The 15550-nt window shown below is 50.6% G+C and overlaps 1 pseudogene; it reads left to right on the plus strand.

The window, feature by feature from the left end:
• The first annotated feature begins 10126 nt into the window (after positions 1–10126).
• On the plus strand, positions 10127–10257 carry LOC112312023 (U4 spliceosomal RNA; annotated as a pseudogene).
• The last annotated feature ends 5293 nt before the right edge of the window (positions 10258–15550 follow it).

Below are 15550 nucleotides of genomic sequence, written 5' to 3' on the forward strand. Positions count from 1 at the left end.
ACCCTCTCAGCTACCCATGGAGCAGAACCAGGACCCCGAGTTCTCTGGGCTCAGGCCAAAGCTGCGCCTGCCTTCTTGCCTTTTGTTCCTTTTCCCACTGAGATGGGCCCTGGAGGAGCAAACCCAGAGATCCTCTGCTGGTCTGAGCAGGAAATTCCAGAGAGGCCAGCAGCGTGGTGGGGAGCTGGGTGGGGGGAGTTAGGGAGAGATTTCCTCACATCAGTTCACCCCCCAGAGGCCCAGAATCGTATCAAAGTCTTACCCTGGCCCTGGAGGAGCGGGACCTCCGCCACCATCCTCACCACACCACCACCACTGGCCACCGCCAGGCTTTCTTATCCAAAGCCGATGTTGAGTTTAACACTCAGTCAAGTAACAGGGAAGAGTGAGACAATTAGCGATAATTAGGTGCATAGTGTAGCCAAACAGGCTGCACAGATGGCTTTTTGGTCCGTTCTGGTGGCAAAGGTGTATTGAAGAGGCAGAGAAGTGCCAGCCCCAACGGCACAGGCAAGCATGGGTAACACAGTCTCACTCCGCCCAGTGTGATCCTGGGGCCTGCAGCGTGGCCATCATCCGGAAGCTGGTTACAGATGCAGGATCCCAGGCCCCTTCTGAATTAGGGGATGCATTTTAATAAGATGGGCAGCTGATCGGAGGCACATTAGTGGGTGAGACACTAGAGCCCAGGGAGGAACATACACGGGGTGCTTCCATCTCCGACCTCGTGGATTCTAATTCCAACTCTGTCACTCAGTAATTGTGACGTTAGGTCAGGTAAGCACACTCTGTGAGCCTCAGATTCCTCACCTTTAAAGCAGAGGTGATGTTACCTACCATAAAGGGTTGACGTGAGGCAGGGGCCTGGCACCAGCAGACTCTAACCCTGGTCATTGTTAGCAGCACAGAGCTGGTGGCTCAGGGAACAGTCAGATCATTCTCTTCCCCCAAGCCAGCCACCCAGGAGTTGGGGTTTTGGCCAGCCCTCTTGCTATGTCGCTTTTGTATTTTCTGGGGCCATTTATAGACCCCTGACCATGAACCCTGAAGCCTTTCATCTCCAGTCACACCACCCCCCACGTGAAATAAGATCCTGAGTGCCCTTGTGGGGAGGATGGATAGCTATGGGTGAAGGAACTTCGTGAATGTGGACAGTCCAGGTCGTGAGGAAGAGGAGACACAGTGTCTGACTTTGGTAATGGAGCCTTATAAACGGCATGTTGGCTATTTCCTACGGGCAAGTAGTATAGAGTCTGGATTTCATTTCTTTTACCATCCTTGCATTTTCTTAGAGACGATAGGGTTCCGTCCTCATGGGGCTGAGGCACTAAGCCACTTCCCTTTGTTTTGTGTTGGTGCGTTCTGTAGCTATAGTTCCCTCCACTTTCCTGGGCTAATGTAACAGAGTGCTGGAGAGACAAGCCACAGGGGCCTGCTGGGACCTCGAGGTCTCCGTGAATGCTGGGCTCATTTTGCAGAGCTGCTTTCCCAACAGAGCTTGGCTGAAGCTGCTTTTCAAATTAGTTTGGGGCAGGGGGTGCGGGAAGAGAGAGGGACAGCCCATGGGTGTTCTTTGGAATGTGCTGGCTGGCGACCTGGCCAGCTGGGTGGGTCATTTAACTTCACTAAGCCTCAGTTTCCTCCTAGGATAACAATGCTAATAGGAGAACCTCCCTGAAGTTGCCATGCAAGTCTCTACCTATTCCGGGAGAAACGGGATTTCTGGAGGTTTAAATGGGGCGATACTTACAAAGAAGGTGGTACAGAGAGAGATATACAATCAATCCATGTTAGCTGCCATTTCTGTTAGAAGAGATGGGCCTTGGACAGTTGGCCTAGGTAGAAAATCACAAGTAAGACAGTGATTTCCATTTGCGAACAGAAAGCCCAGCCTCTCCAGTCTGTGCAAGTCAGCAACAGATCGTCCCCTCCCCCACCTTCATTTTTTCCTTCCTTGGCTGCCGGAGTTGAGACATGTGGCTCACCAGGCTGCCCCGGTGAGTTTAAAGCTTTAAATAAATACACGCTCAAGATTGCTGTCACATCCCTGCCCCCATGACTGCTGCAGGCCCCTCCTGACCTGGGGATGGCTCTCCCTCCCTTCCCTCTCGCTTCCTCTCCTGCTGGAAGCCAGGCCCAGGCTGAGCCCTGGAGAAGGTATCTCCTCCACACACGTAAGCTGGTCCCAGGGGCCCTGCACAGGGTGGGCCAGGTTCGTCCTGATCCAGCACAGACTCTCCTCTTCCTGGGTTTGTTAGAAGCCTGAGCAGGCCTCTAGTCTTATGACTTCAACAGATGTTTCTGCTTAAGCAGCCCTGGCATCTTTATGGCCTGTTTTTTCCATTCTTGCTTCTCTTCCTCTGTCCCAGCAGCCCTGAACGCAATTTGGACTTCATTTTCTTTCTAATGATTACAGGGATAGGGAGAACGTTTTTTTTCCTTTTTCTTTTCTCCCCCGCCCCCCACCCTCCCTTTTTCCTTAGTTCTTCAGGTCACACACACACACACACACACACACATTCACGCACATTCCACATGCGTGCAGAGCTGTGCTCATGGTGTGTGTTTGTTCGCGTGCACTGACATTCAGTTTCACTTTAGACTTAGCCCCGTTTCAAAGCCTGCCTCCCTGCCTCCACCCACACCTCACATTCAGCCCCTGCATGTCCCCACACACGTCACCCCAGGGCAACCCATTGGTGTGTCCTCCCAGATGCTGATTCTGAAACCTCGGACTGGCCTTGGATCTCCCTGCCTGTCCTTCCAGTGAGGCAGGAAGAGCCCTGCTGTCCGTCAGGCTCTGTGGGTTGGGGAAGGTTTCGGCTGATTGATGGAGTGAGAGCTGAGACACAATCTCCACGCATCTCTTCAAATTGCCCCGCCAGCCAGGCTACCCAGGCTCAGGTGAGGCCAAGTTGACAGTCGTGAAAAAATGGAACCAGTTTTCCACGGCTAGGTGACAAGCTTGAAACCAGTCTGGCCGCTCCTCACATCAACACCCATATTCACCCGGCTTGCTGGCATGGTGAGGTGTTCCCATTCGCCTGCCCTGCAGGGTTTGGGTTCACCTGTCTCAGAGTTTGGTTCCCAGAGCAAAGAAAGCCTGAAAACGTCAAGTCTTCACCTGAAGGTCTGTCCACGGTGTAGGCACCTGGAGTTCAGAACCCCTTACTGCCTCCAAGACTGAGGAGCAGACCTGGATTTGTCCTCTGGGCCCCCACTGGGGCTACGACTGCATCTACCTGGAGTGCTAAATGTCGACACCACCTGCTGCCTTACCTGGGGTTAGCCCATTGCCCTGAGGAGCATCCAGTCTTAATTTCTCCATGTCTTTGCAACATTTCTGCCTGAGTGCCTAATGACACAGGCTCACCTCTCAGGGTATGTTCAGAATTGAGCTGACAACTATCAACTACTACAGACTATCCTGATGTTGACCATGGAGGAGGGTGGAGCCTTCAGAATGTCCCATCTTCAACACTCTCACCATGAGGGCCCTTCCCAGAGGAGCAGTGGGGGTGGCTAAGCGGAGCCCATGGAGCCCTCGCTAGGTGACCACCCCACCCAAGAAGGGCCCAGCAGCCTCTGCCACCCCTTTCCACATTGTGGTAGCATTGCGTGTGCATCTCACCCATAACCCTTTTCCTTCTTCCTTCCTACTGAAACAAGTTAAAACCCTGGTTCTAGTCTGTTAGTGCTTTGGGCACTGGGTTGTGACACCTTCCCCGCAGTGGATTAAGGGAGGCTGCTCGGAGCAATAGGCAACAGTGAAACGACCTTGGGTTCCAGGAGTATGGTGACACACGCAAGGACAGTGGGAAGTGGAGGTCGGAAAAAGACCCACAAGTAGGAGCGAAAAGAGTGATGGTCCTCCACACCAGGATCCGCCAGGGAAGGGGGGGCATGCTGAAGAGCAGCCTCCCTCCTCGAACAAAGTCTTGAGGACGCCCCTTTCTGTTTGCTCCCCTTGCCACACATTCACCCACAAAAGGAAGAGGGGGGCTCTCTCCTGGGCTTTTCCCTCTGTAAGTCCCTCCAGAATTCCCCTCCGGCATGTATGCTTCCCCAGAAACAACCAGAGATCCTCCTGAAGGTTAAAAGCACCTCAACACCAATGGCCCCATTGCTCAGGCACTCGCCTTCCCCAGGTGTTCCCCCTTGCCAGTGCCAAGCCCTCCTCATGTAAATGCAGGTGGAGGAGTTGTGGGGAAAATGGGGACTGCTTGTTGCATTTTTGCTCCTCCCCAGGGTTCCCCACACAAGTATTTGCCACGACACCTTCCCACTTGTTGGAAGGCGTGCTGCTTGCAAGCCTGAGCCCTGGAGATGGGACTGACTGTCCAGCCACCCAGGCACCCAGCACTTCCTCCTCTCACTCCCCTTGTCTCCTGTCACTGCTGGATCCCGCTGGAAGAATGGAGCCCTGAGAAACTGCCACCGTAGAACTGTGTGGAACCAGGCAAAGACACGGGTGGCAAGTGACTTTCATATGGCCAAAGGGATGCTCACTCTCTCTGTTCACCGAAGTTTGAGGGACCTGGCCAATCCCTTCTTTCCAGATGGCTGTGATACTGTGTCCCTCTGCACCAAGAATGAGGAAATGGGTGCTCTCCAGGATTCCAAGAGTCAAATCCCCTCCCTACATCAGAAGGCCCTGCTTTCATGGGCTGAGAAGGGACCTTCAAAATCCCAGAGATCTTAAGTGCACAGTGAATGTGAGGGTAGAGGTACAATGTGGGGGGGGGGTTAGTGGGGAGAGTGGGAGGGTGTGCTGTATGGTTGTGTGGGTGTGAGGAGTTGTGTGGTGTGTGTTTGTATGTGTAGTGGGGCGGGGGGGGGGCGGTGTTCAAGGAAAAGCAGAGAGGAGCTGAGCAGGTGTTTCCTGACTCTCGAAGAGAGGAATCTGTCCCAAGAAGATGACTGAGTGGCCTCAAATGGTTTAAACATATGCATCCCAGTTTTTAAATAATCACAAAGTAATACTAATAATTTTTGGCTATTATTTAGTGAGATCTTTCTCTGTGTCATGCCCTTAGCAAATATATTCTCAACACACACACACAAACCCTGTGAGGTACAAGTGTTATGTAATTTTTCAAGTGGGAAAATAAGCATTGAAAAGTTGGGTCAATTGTCCATAATCATAGATGTGAGAAGTGTCAGAGCCGGGGTTAGAACCCTGGTTTCTGACCCAGCACCCAAAGTCTTCTACGCATCTATAGAAATGACAACGATAACTACATGAGGTGGTAATGATAACCACCCACACCGGGGCGCACTTGTCATGTGCCAGACACTGTTGTGAGTGCCTTACACAGATTTACTTAATTTATTTTTGCAAAACTCTACTTACCATGATCTCCTTGGACAGATGAGGAAACTGAGGCACAACGTATTTTGACCTTGATTTCCTTCCATGTAAATTCAACACCTCTTGTTTGTTAGAGGCTTTGTGGGGGATCCAGAGTTGAGTAAGACACGATCTTATTTTCTGGGACCTATCAGCAAGCCCATTGCCGTGACTATCAGAATGGGCTTGGAGTGGGATCTCAGAATTTGAAATGGGAGATTTAAGAATAGGCACCCTAGTGTATCCTAGACAGATGAGCAGGCCAGAAGGCCCCCAGAGCAGGAACCCAAGCAGAGGAGCAAGACAGCATGCTGTCGTCAGACCGAGGCCCAAGCAGCAGGACAGATAGAACCAAAGCCATTTTATTCCACCTGCGCTGGGGCTGTAAGGGCAGGACTCTGGAACCAAGCTGCTGGGTTCACATTCTCATTCTGTTCCTCTTTAGCAGTGTGACTGGTGCAAGTTAATGAACTTCTTTGGGCCTCAGTATCCTCATCTGGAAAATGGGAATAATAACAGTACCCATCTCATAGAGTTGTGTGAGAACTAAATGAGTGAACACATGAGGTGACCTTAGAACTGGGCCCAGACCATGGATGGCTCTCTGGGTCAGCTTCCATACTCTTATCAGCCTATGGTCACACTGGCTTTTTGAGGCTGAGGGAGGCAGAGGCTGTAGGTAGAGGCCAAGTTGAACCAGTGGTAGGGAGGTGAAAACTGTAGAAGGAACCAATGAGGGCCTGCCCCTGTCAGCTTCAAGGCGAGGGAGAGATGAAATCTAATGGGATAGAAAAAGAATTCACACCCTTGGTGTAGCAGATTGGCAAATGGGCATGGGGTTCTTCCTTCTTAATTGCCAGAAGCGAAAGGCAGGCGCCTGGTCCCTGGGCTGGTTGCAAATGAAGAATTTCTCTGGGCTGGCATTTTTGGTGGTGCCCCTGTTGTCCAATTATGGGCATGAAGAGAGGCTCCCACTGCATTTACACAGCTTCTCAATCACACAGGACAGGAATATTGGTCTATCTCTGGCATCCCCTCTATAAAATTCCCCAACCTCTGTCTCCAGCTTGGAAGAAAGACAGAGGTGGCCGGGGCAAGTGGTGGAAGGCAGCCGTGTTCTGTTACAGTAAATCTTTCCCAGAAGCCCTACTTGCTTTGCTAGGAAAGGAGACAGCTGAGCTCATCAGCCAGGGCTGGATCAGCCCGGAAAGAATCCTTCCTAACCCCCAGAAGACCCCTCAGAAGCTTGGGAAAGGAATGGCTCACTGGGGCGCTTTATTTGGGGACATGGACTGTCAGACTGGGTGAGGGTGTCTGATGACATATGAGAGCAACTGAGAATGGAGGTCGGCCTTTTGAAAGTGGGACAAACATGTTTGCCTGAGAGGAATCTTGTGATTCGTCCAGCTCCTCACCCCGACACTCTTTAGAGAGCGTCCCCCTAGGAGTCTTCATATACTTCGGAAACCACAATTTCCTCTCCCAGAAATCCCATTAAACTGTGAGAGTGTGCACGCCACTATTCCTTCCCCACCTATTTTTCGTTTCTCACACTTTTTTGCATATTTCAACCATAGTGTGCATTCCCATGACATTCTCCTTGAACTCATTCTCTCTTCACGAAGTCTTTCTCTACCAGCCTCTCTCTGAAGCCTCGGGGCCTCCAAGGATGACAAGAGGGTCTGGACTTTGGAATGAGAACTTCTTCCTTCGAGATCTCATCATCCCACGACTGCTGAAGATGGGTGCATAGCTGCTAAGGCGAGATGTTGGCAATAGCACGGGAGGTGGTCAGCTAATCCGGCCCACCCACACCCAACCTCACAGGGGTACAGCACCTGCCCCTCACCTCAGAGTGTATTTCCTCCATGGCTTCCTGCTGGGCTTAAGTGCCAATAATATGGAAACAGGAGGTGTCTAAGGCACACCCTGTGTGACAGCTTAAGTTTCTTGAAACTGAACTGAACTAGGAACTGATGGCCTAGATTTTTCCTCAGATTCTAAACTGAGAGTTTGCTCAATGCCCATCTTGCCCCTCTGCCCAGGCCTACCACAGTCTTTTGAGAAACTCCTTGGCATGCATGGAGCCCCAGGTCTTTATTCTGCTCCACTCATGGTTATCCACTCTAATGGAGCAGAACGCTGACACCAAAATACTGCACATGGAAGACGATTCAAAATGATGGATGATTCATCCAGAATGCATGCTTCCAGTTACCTCTACTGACTTACCCTGCTAATTATAAGCTTCCTCTGCTATTACAATGAGCTTGCCTTCATTGTCAGAAGATAACTTAGGCCCTGGCTGATGTGGCTTGGTTGGCTGGAGTGTTGCCCTATAATCAAAAGGTTGTGGGTTCAATTCCCAGTCAGGGCACATACATAGGTTGCAGATTCAATCCCTGGTCTGGGAGTATACAATCCCAGTCCGGGCACATACAAGAGGCAACCGATCGATGTTTCTTTCTCACATTGATGTTTCTCTCTTCACCTTCCTCTCTCTCTAAAAGCAATGAAAAAATGTCCTTGGGTAAGAATTTTTTTTAAAAATGACCTAGGGGCAAAGGGGAACCAGTCAAGGCACCCTGTTTTGTCTGAAGTAATGCATCTATGAATGAGTGTGTTGAGTACAACAACCTTTTCCCATGGGTGGCTATTTCTGTGGAATTAAAGAGATATTTCAGGGCTACTCCCAGCTTGGGTAGATTAAGTTTGTGCTTATGTCCTGAGCAAGGGCTGTGAAGTCAGCTGTGATGTAGTCTCTCTGGCCCACAAAATGACAAATGGCTTTTGAGGAAGGACTAAGTGACTTATGACCAGAACAATGGAGCAGACTGAGTCAGACTCCCCAGTGTGTACATTATGTTATTTACAATAGCAAGAAATAGGCACAACCTGACTGCTCACCCACAGGGTATTAGCTGAACGAACAACCGCATGATGGAATACTAGGCAGTCATTAGAACTATGTGCTAGAAGAAGGCTTAATCTCATGGGAAAATGTTCACAATATACCTTTAAGGGGAAAAGACAGATTATAAAGCAGTATGCACAAACTATAGCAGCCTTGTAAGAAAAAAAAAAAACATTGTGTACAGTTTTTAACTAAAAGAATATGTATAAGAACATTAACTGTGCTATCTCAGGGTAATAAAATTTGGCTTGACTTTTATTTTCTTTTGGGGGGGTTGTCTCCATTTTTCAAATTGTCTCCCATGAACATTTATTATTCCAAAATCAGGGAAAAGTTATGTTATAAAAAGATTATCTGAGTGATCAGCAGATGTGTTTCCTGTTCCTTACCCTCTGTCTATTCTCCATTGTATGTTGGAGGGTCGAATTCCTCAGCCCTCCCCACCACAGACACAAATGGAGCACAAGGCCCAGAGCAGCCGATGTGCTTAAACAGCATCGCCAAGGAGAATTCCTCCCCGACAGTAACAGCTTTGGAAAGGTTCTGTTTTCACCTAGCGCTGGGAATTAATCATACCAAAGCCATTATTTTTTTCCTAATTGGGAATGAGCTTCTCCAAGAGATCATAAATAAGTGGAGAGGGGCTCATGGAAGACAATTACAAAAGTCAACAGCTGCTCCGTGGGCTTTCAAACACGAGTGTGATTCACCCCTGCTCCTTGGCCTTTCTACAGCATTCTGTCCCTTGGGGGTTTGAAAATTTGCTGTCACAGGGAGAGGGAAAGGGGTTGGGAGAACCACGGTTCTTCTCCTTCTATGGAAGAATGATGAAGGACATTGGAGAGGACCAAACTCAGGGACTGAGACAATTCAGCTTTGTTTGTCCAATTCATGGATGGCGGTCTGCACAGAGAAGTGCCAGAGAGTGGACGAAAGGAGTAGTAAATGAGCTCCGAGGAGGGACCAGGCGGGCCGCTGCTGCAGAACAGAGGCCGGCCTTGCTGCACACCATTTCTGGCAAAGGTCTAAAGACCCTGTCTAGCCTTTAGCTGTTCCTCATCACCACCTTCTTCCAAAGCAGAATAGTCAAGGTCATCTCACTTCACCATAGGAAATGACACCACAAGTGTTCTGCCGGTCCTGAAGTCACCGTTCCCATCAGTGGCAGATCTTGGTGGTGCACCTAGAATGTATTGGGGAACGCTGCTGTCCCTCCAGTCCACTGTTCCAGCCCATCAACTCTGCCACTGCAGGGGCACTACGTTGCCTAACTCTGGTGCATGGTCAGATGGTGGCTCTTGTCAGTCACCCTGTCCTTGGAAAATTCATTTCCCTCTTGTATTGGAAAACTCCCCTTGTGCCTGTCACTGCACCCGTCAGGAGACCAAGGTTTCCATTTTCTCAGAAGTAATTAACCAGCTGTTGTCATTGAGAAGCCTGTTCCTGGAATATTTCACTCATCCTTTCACAGCTGTAATTCAACCCCAGGAGACAAAGTCTGAGGCAGGGGCCTGAGTTCTCCCCAAGCAGAGAAGAAACAAGCTGCAGCTAGGCTGGGCTGCGCACCGAGTCCGGGGCCCACACCCACTCGGCCTGCCACCGAAACCGTTTCGTGTCATCTACTCTTGATTGCCTGGGGACCTGAGGGTGGCAGAGTACACAGTGGGAAAGGAGGGGCCAGCTGAAGAGCACGTAGAATAATAGAATAAGGCTCTCACCACCTGGCCCTTGATAAGACTCCTTAAAAAAAAGAGAGAAAGAGAGAGAGACAGACAGACAGACAGAGAGACAGACAGACAGACAGCAGACAGACATAGATAGACTGAAGGAAGTCTACCCTACTATATATATCCTTCCAGATCAGCTTTGCGCAGTGGCAGCATTGTAGCCAATGAGGTTTATCCAAGGTGCAATCATTGCTAATTGAAAACTATATCCTTCCAGCTCAAAAGATGGGAAGATGTCACTTTTCAGGTGGTTTACACAGAAATGTAAAGGACTGTATTTCAGGGGCTGCGAACTGCACAGATTTAATGGAGGACCCTAGTAGAGTGTCACTGTGGGTTCAATCTGATGTTAAATCTAAATTCTCTAGGGCAAGCAGTTTCTGGGGAGAGAATCTGCTTATGCACTAAGTGGTGCTCTCAGAAGGAAATCCTGAGGCCCTACCATTTTCTTATAGAAGATGATGAAGGTGAAGCTTTCAGCTGATATTCTTGTTAGACTATGTAAAACACACTAACTCAAACCTCATTCATTCACTCACATGTCCGTTTAACAAACGTTATTGAGTACCTTGTATGTGCATGAACCAAATGCTATGCACGACCTGCCACCCTCTCCAGGAGTTCACAGCCTGGGAGGAGGGCACTCAGGGAAACTGAAATTGTAATCGATTGTGTGAGAGCCCAAAGCCAAGTAAGAAGGGGCTACAGAGCACAAAGGCAAGTGAGTAACTTCTTAGGTTGCCCATGGCTTCTGGGGGTGGCTCACAGTCAAGGAGACTTGTAAGTGGGGTTGACAGTGAGAAGGAGTTTTCCAGGCAACTGAACTGTTCTGTAGACATGAACGTGTTACGCTGTGTCAGAGTTCCAGGGAGTGACGGTGGACACCACCACCGCATCAGGAGCATGGCTGTGTTCCTCAGCAGTGATCCCAGGAGCTCAGTGGCCCAAAGCAAGCCTTGATGTGTGATGCAGCCAAGAGGCATCTCGGACCAGAGTCCTGAGGCCAGTGCCATAGTCATCCAGGGGCGGTGTCTTCTCAGGAAAATGAGGGTCCAGTTCTATTTAAACACATAGGGAAAAATGCCTAGACAAAGATTCGATAGGGCCTGCACAAGGGTGGGTCTGAACTGGCCACAGGCCTCAGTCTTTTGGTCATGCCCCTCGCTCCCTCTGCCTGCCCTATCCACCCCCCCCCCCCCGCCCCACCCAAGCATCTACTGAACAGCTACTTATGGTTCAAGGCTCAGCTCGGAGGCCGTCCTCTCTGACAAGACTTTCCCAACGTTCCAGGATCAAACCTCCATCCCCTTTCTTACCCCACTCCCACCCTTGGCACCTGTCCCCTCCTACCTGTCTCAGAAATCACTGCATTCATTTATTTACACCCCTGTCTCCCTGAGGGCAGGAGGTGGGTCTTTCTCTTCTCTGTGAACCCAGTGCCTAATTGTCTGGCAAACTTGAATTGATTGGATGCAGGCTGCACTCAAGCTCTTAGCATACCTTGGAGTCTTCTAACAGAGCAGGTTATTTTATTGCAAAGTCCTTCCTGATAAAATCGAAGAGTGTCTAATACCCCTGTTTCACATATAAAGAAACTCAAGTGTAAAGGGAAGCAATTCCAGAATTTAGCGTGTGGCGGATCCAGGAGTGTAAATCCCAACCAGAACTGTGCTGAGACCAAAGTTCCTCAGAGGCCAGGCCACCCCAAATCAGGTGAAATGCCAAACCAACCAGAACCTTGCCGAGTACTTTCACAGTGCTGGTCTCCAATGTGTTCTAGAAGGATCTCCTGGGCACCTCCAGAAAGTCGAGGCCAGGAGAAGCCCCACAGGCCCAGCACAGCATCAGGTTCCCCCTTTTCTGTCAGCAGGCATGGAAGGTCCTTTAAGAAAATGGAGTATTATTATTTGTTTGTTTTTACAGTGACTCATCTGTCGTAACTGGGTTAAAGTCCACTTAGAGAAAAGGAGAACAAAAGACCTCCTGTTAGTGCTGGAAGTTTGCCTCTTAAGATATCACTGAGAGGAACTGGGAAGAAGAAAAAAAAAACTCAGCAGGGCAGAGGAAGCTGCAGGCCTTCAGGAACACAGCAGCCCTTTGGAAAGGCAAACACGGCGGCTTTCATCTCCAGCGCCCTATCTGGCTGGCCGCTCCCTCCGCCGCTGGTTTATGACCCTCGGCCATGCTGGCTGTCACACACAGGCCAGCACCCTGTTCCCACACTCCGTGAGCACGGGGACGCTGCCGCTGCTGGCGCAGTGGGGACGCATCTCCACGTCCAATCAACCCCAGGCTCGGAATGATGATGATGACGGACCAACACATAGAACTCACTGTGTGCCAGAGGCTGTTTTAACACGGTGTCATAACTCCTTTCATAAACCCCCGAGAGGCTAGCAGGCTACCTACCTCCCCAGCTGCAGCAGAAGGGAGAGGCCAAGAGGCAGAAATCTAGCCCCGCCCTCTCTGGGAAACCCGTTGGCCTCAGTGCAGGTAGAGGAACCACGGGGCTTGCAGGCCCCAAACCAAGTGGGACCACATTTCCAAGGGGCATTTTCTAGGGTGCAGACTCAGGCCATCTGACTCTAAAACCCGAGCACTCTCTTCAGATGAAGAAAGGCAGAGAAAGCCCGGACTTCCCAGCTCTCTTCCCACAGCCTGCCATCCGATCAGCCTAACTGTGTTACACTGGCGCCCATGTCCTTTCTCAACCAGCTCGTGGAAATGGCATTCTCAGCCTTGGCCACCAGACGTGAGGCAGCTGCACTGTGATTGCCCCTTCCGGGGCTGGGCCTCTTCACCTGCACTGTAGGAAGCTGGGAGTTCTCTGCTGCGAGGCTGTGAAGGGGGGAAGGGGCATGAGGAGAAGACAATTCCTTGAACGTCCCAGGCCCTCCCTCCTTTCAGAGACACTCCCCTTCCTCCTCTTCCTTCCCAGGGGTCTATGGGACCCCAGAGATTAGGCCTGGCCTGTGGGTCCCAGGCCTCTGCCCTGCTGGATGGCTGGGCCTTCTGGGCCTTCCAGTTCAAATAGTCAGCCCGAGTCATTCCATTCCTGAACAAAACCTATTTTTGGTAATTTGTCACCAAGCACCAGGGATTCTTAAACAGAAACCCCAAGATGAAAGTGTTACTGTGCTAATCTAGCCCCTCTTTCCTCATGGATCTCCACATTCCGCAGCTCGCAGGTGTGGGGAACGACCTACACCTGCCGTGATAGGCGCCGTAGGTAAGTGATTCTGGTGCAGGCAGGCCCAGCAACGGTGAGGAGATTTGCTCGCACCAATGAGCAAGGCCTCTGCCAGCAATGGGTTGAGGGGAGGACTCAAAAGCCGATCCCAGGCATCTCCCTTTGGCTGGCCTCACAGGGATCTGGCCCCCGGTGGAATCACAGGAGATTTAGGGCTAAATTAAACCCTGGCTTTGGGCCAATGTGCTGGTGGCCCCTTGAATTTCCCAGGTCCACCCAAGTGACATAAACACTGGACTGGGAATGTGAACCGTTTAACTGATCCCACAAGAGCCGGTCCTCATTAGCGAAGAGCCTGCTCTCAGGGATCAGCAGGTGTCGGCATCCCCCACCCTGGAAGTACAGAGTGGCTTGAATGGTCCCTACCTCTGCACTCTCTGGAGCCACAGCTGGGGGGCTGTGTGGACCATCTCTGCCATTGGGACCTCAGGGATTCCTTACATTTCTTGGCCTGATAAAGCCCAAGCTCACCACCCAAGGTGAGCAAATCCTCTTCCTAGTGGGCTGTCCTTGATTATCCTTTGCATTTAGAGATGATTTTGCTTCTGAGCGAATGCTTGGACCTTGCACACCCTGAAGCATAAGGATTAGGGCTATTTCCCTTCTTGAGGCCACTAGTGAATCGCTTGTGTGAGGCCACCCATGAAGCAGATGGAACAACTGCCTGCTTTCCTGAGTTTGGCAATTTTGTTGTTGCTTACACTCAGCGTTTGCCTGCGACCCTTAAGGACTCAGCAGAATAAGCTGCTTGGGTTTCCTTGTGGCCAGGACTGACCATCCAAAAGATTTATTCCCTGACCTTTCACAGCTGGCTGGTCCGGGGTCCCTCTGGAATTTTCCTGCAGCCTCCACCTGAAGCATTGGACCCTGGAGTTGCTTTCATGGCCAAGTCTCGCCAGTAACTTGGGGGTCCTGGCAGGGGTAAGGAACTGAGGAATGATCTAGCAGCAGAAGGAGGAGAGCCAGGTACCATAACTCCCACCCCGACTGGTTCTGTGACCCGGGTTGCCGGCGTCATTCTCATTTGGGCCACAGCTTCCGTGCCTGTAAACATAACGATGATACCTGCCACCGACTTCTCCCTGAAGGAGAACAGGAGAGCGAAATAATTACTGTTTATTGAGCACTTGGAGTTCTTTGGAGAAAGGCCTTCATAAATATCAGGCATGATTAAAGGATAATAGTTTGCTAACTCTTAGAGGAAGTACTTAATGGGATCAGGGCTGAACATCTTGATGACTGAGTTTCGTTCTTTATTCGGATATGCACAGGGCTCCCATCACTCAGCTCTGCCGTCCACTCATGTTATTATCCTAGTGCTGTTGTTGTTTTCATTTTATGTGTAATAGCAGGTCCAACAGATGTTACCCTCCTCCCGTGCTCGCCTACTGCCTCCGTCCCTTTCACCAGCTCCCATCTCCTCCACTCAGGTCACCAAGACCACCTAACTGTCAAGCCCCATGGCTTTTTCTTACTCCTAACTCTCCTTGTCTTTTCCGGAGTGTGACACTGGTCAGTACCTCCTCCTTATCTTTGGAAGTTTTATTCTGTGATTTCCTCAACCCCAACAGGTCGAAACTGAAGTCATCATCATCCCTACCCTGACTGCCTATTTCTCTTCATAGCCTCGTAGGGCCCAGCCTCCAGATCCCCCTCTCCATCACCACCCCTCAGTGCAGGCCCTTATTCTCCCAGCCTGCTTGGTCCTTGCCAAATCCTTCCCCTGGCCCAAGAAACCCCTAGACTCGAGGCAGGTGCGACATGGGTATGTCCCTGAATGCCACACAGACCTCTCTGTGCCACTTTGACCTGTGGCCTTCCAGTTCCCCAACCCCCCCAGGTGTCTCCTACCCCCTTGCTGTTGGCCACTCCGGCTCCATACACCACAAGACCTCCTTTCCTACCTGTCACCTTCCTGTCTGGTTCCCAAACCCAGCTTCCGCACTTGCTCCCAGCAAGCTCGTGGAACTGACTGAACATCTAGCAAAAGAGGTCCTTTCCTAGGGCACCATGACCGACTCACCCCCTGCCTATGTCCTCCCTGACAGACACAGACATATAGACACACATATTCACTTGTGTAGATACAGACGGACATGCACAGAAGCATATAAACATACTGAAAGAGAGAGCCACACTCGGACAGACAGACTCATACACAGGGACACACGCATACAAACTCGTACACACACGTGTGTGTGTAGATGTACATAAACACACAGGTACTCCTATACGTAGATACAGATGTACACACGTACATAGACAGACAACATGTACCTCCACACACACGTTTTCCTGCCCTCCCAGAA

Source organism: Desmodus rotundus, chromosome 7, assembly GCF_022682495.2.
Source record: "Desmodus rotundus isolate HL8 chromosome 7, HLdesRot8A.1, whole genome shotgun sequence".
Lineage (NCBI taxonomy): Eukaryota > Metazoa > Chordata > Mammalia > Chiroptera > Phyllostomidae > Desmodus > Desmodus rotundus.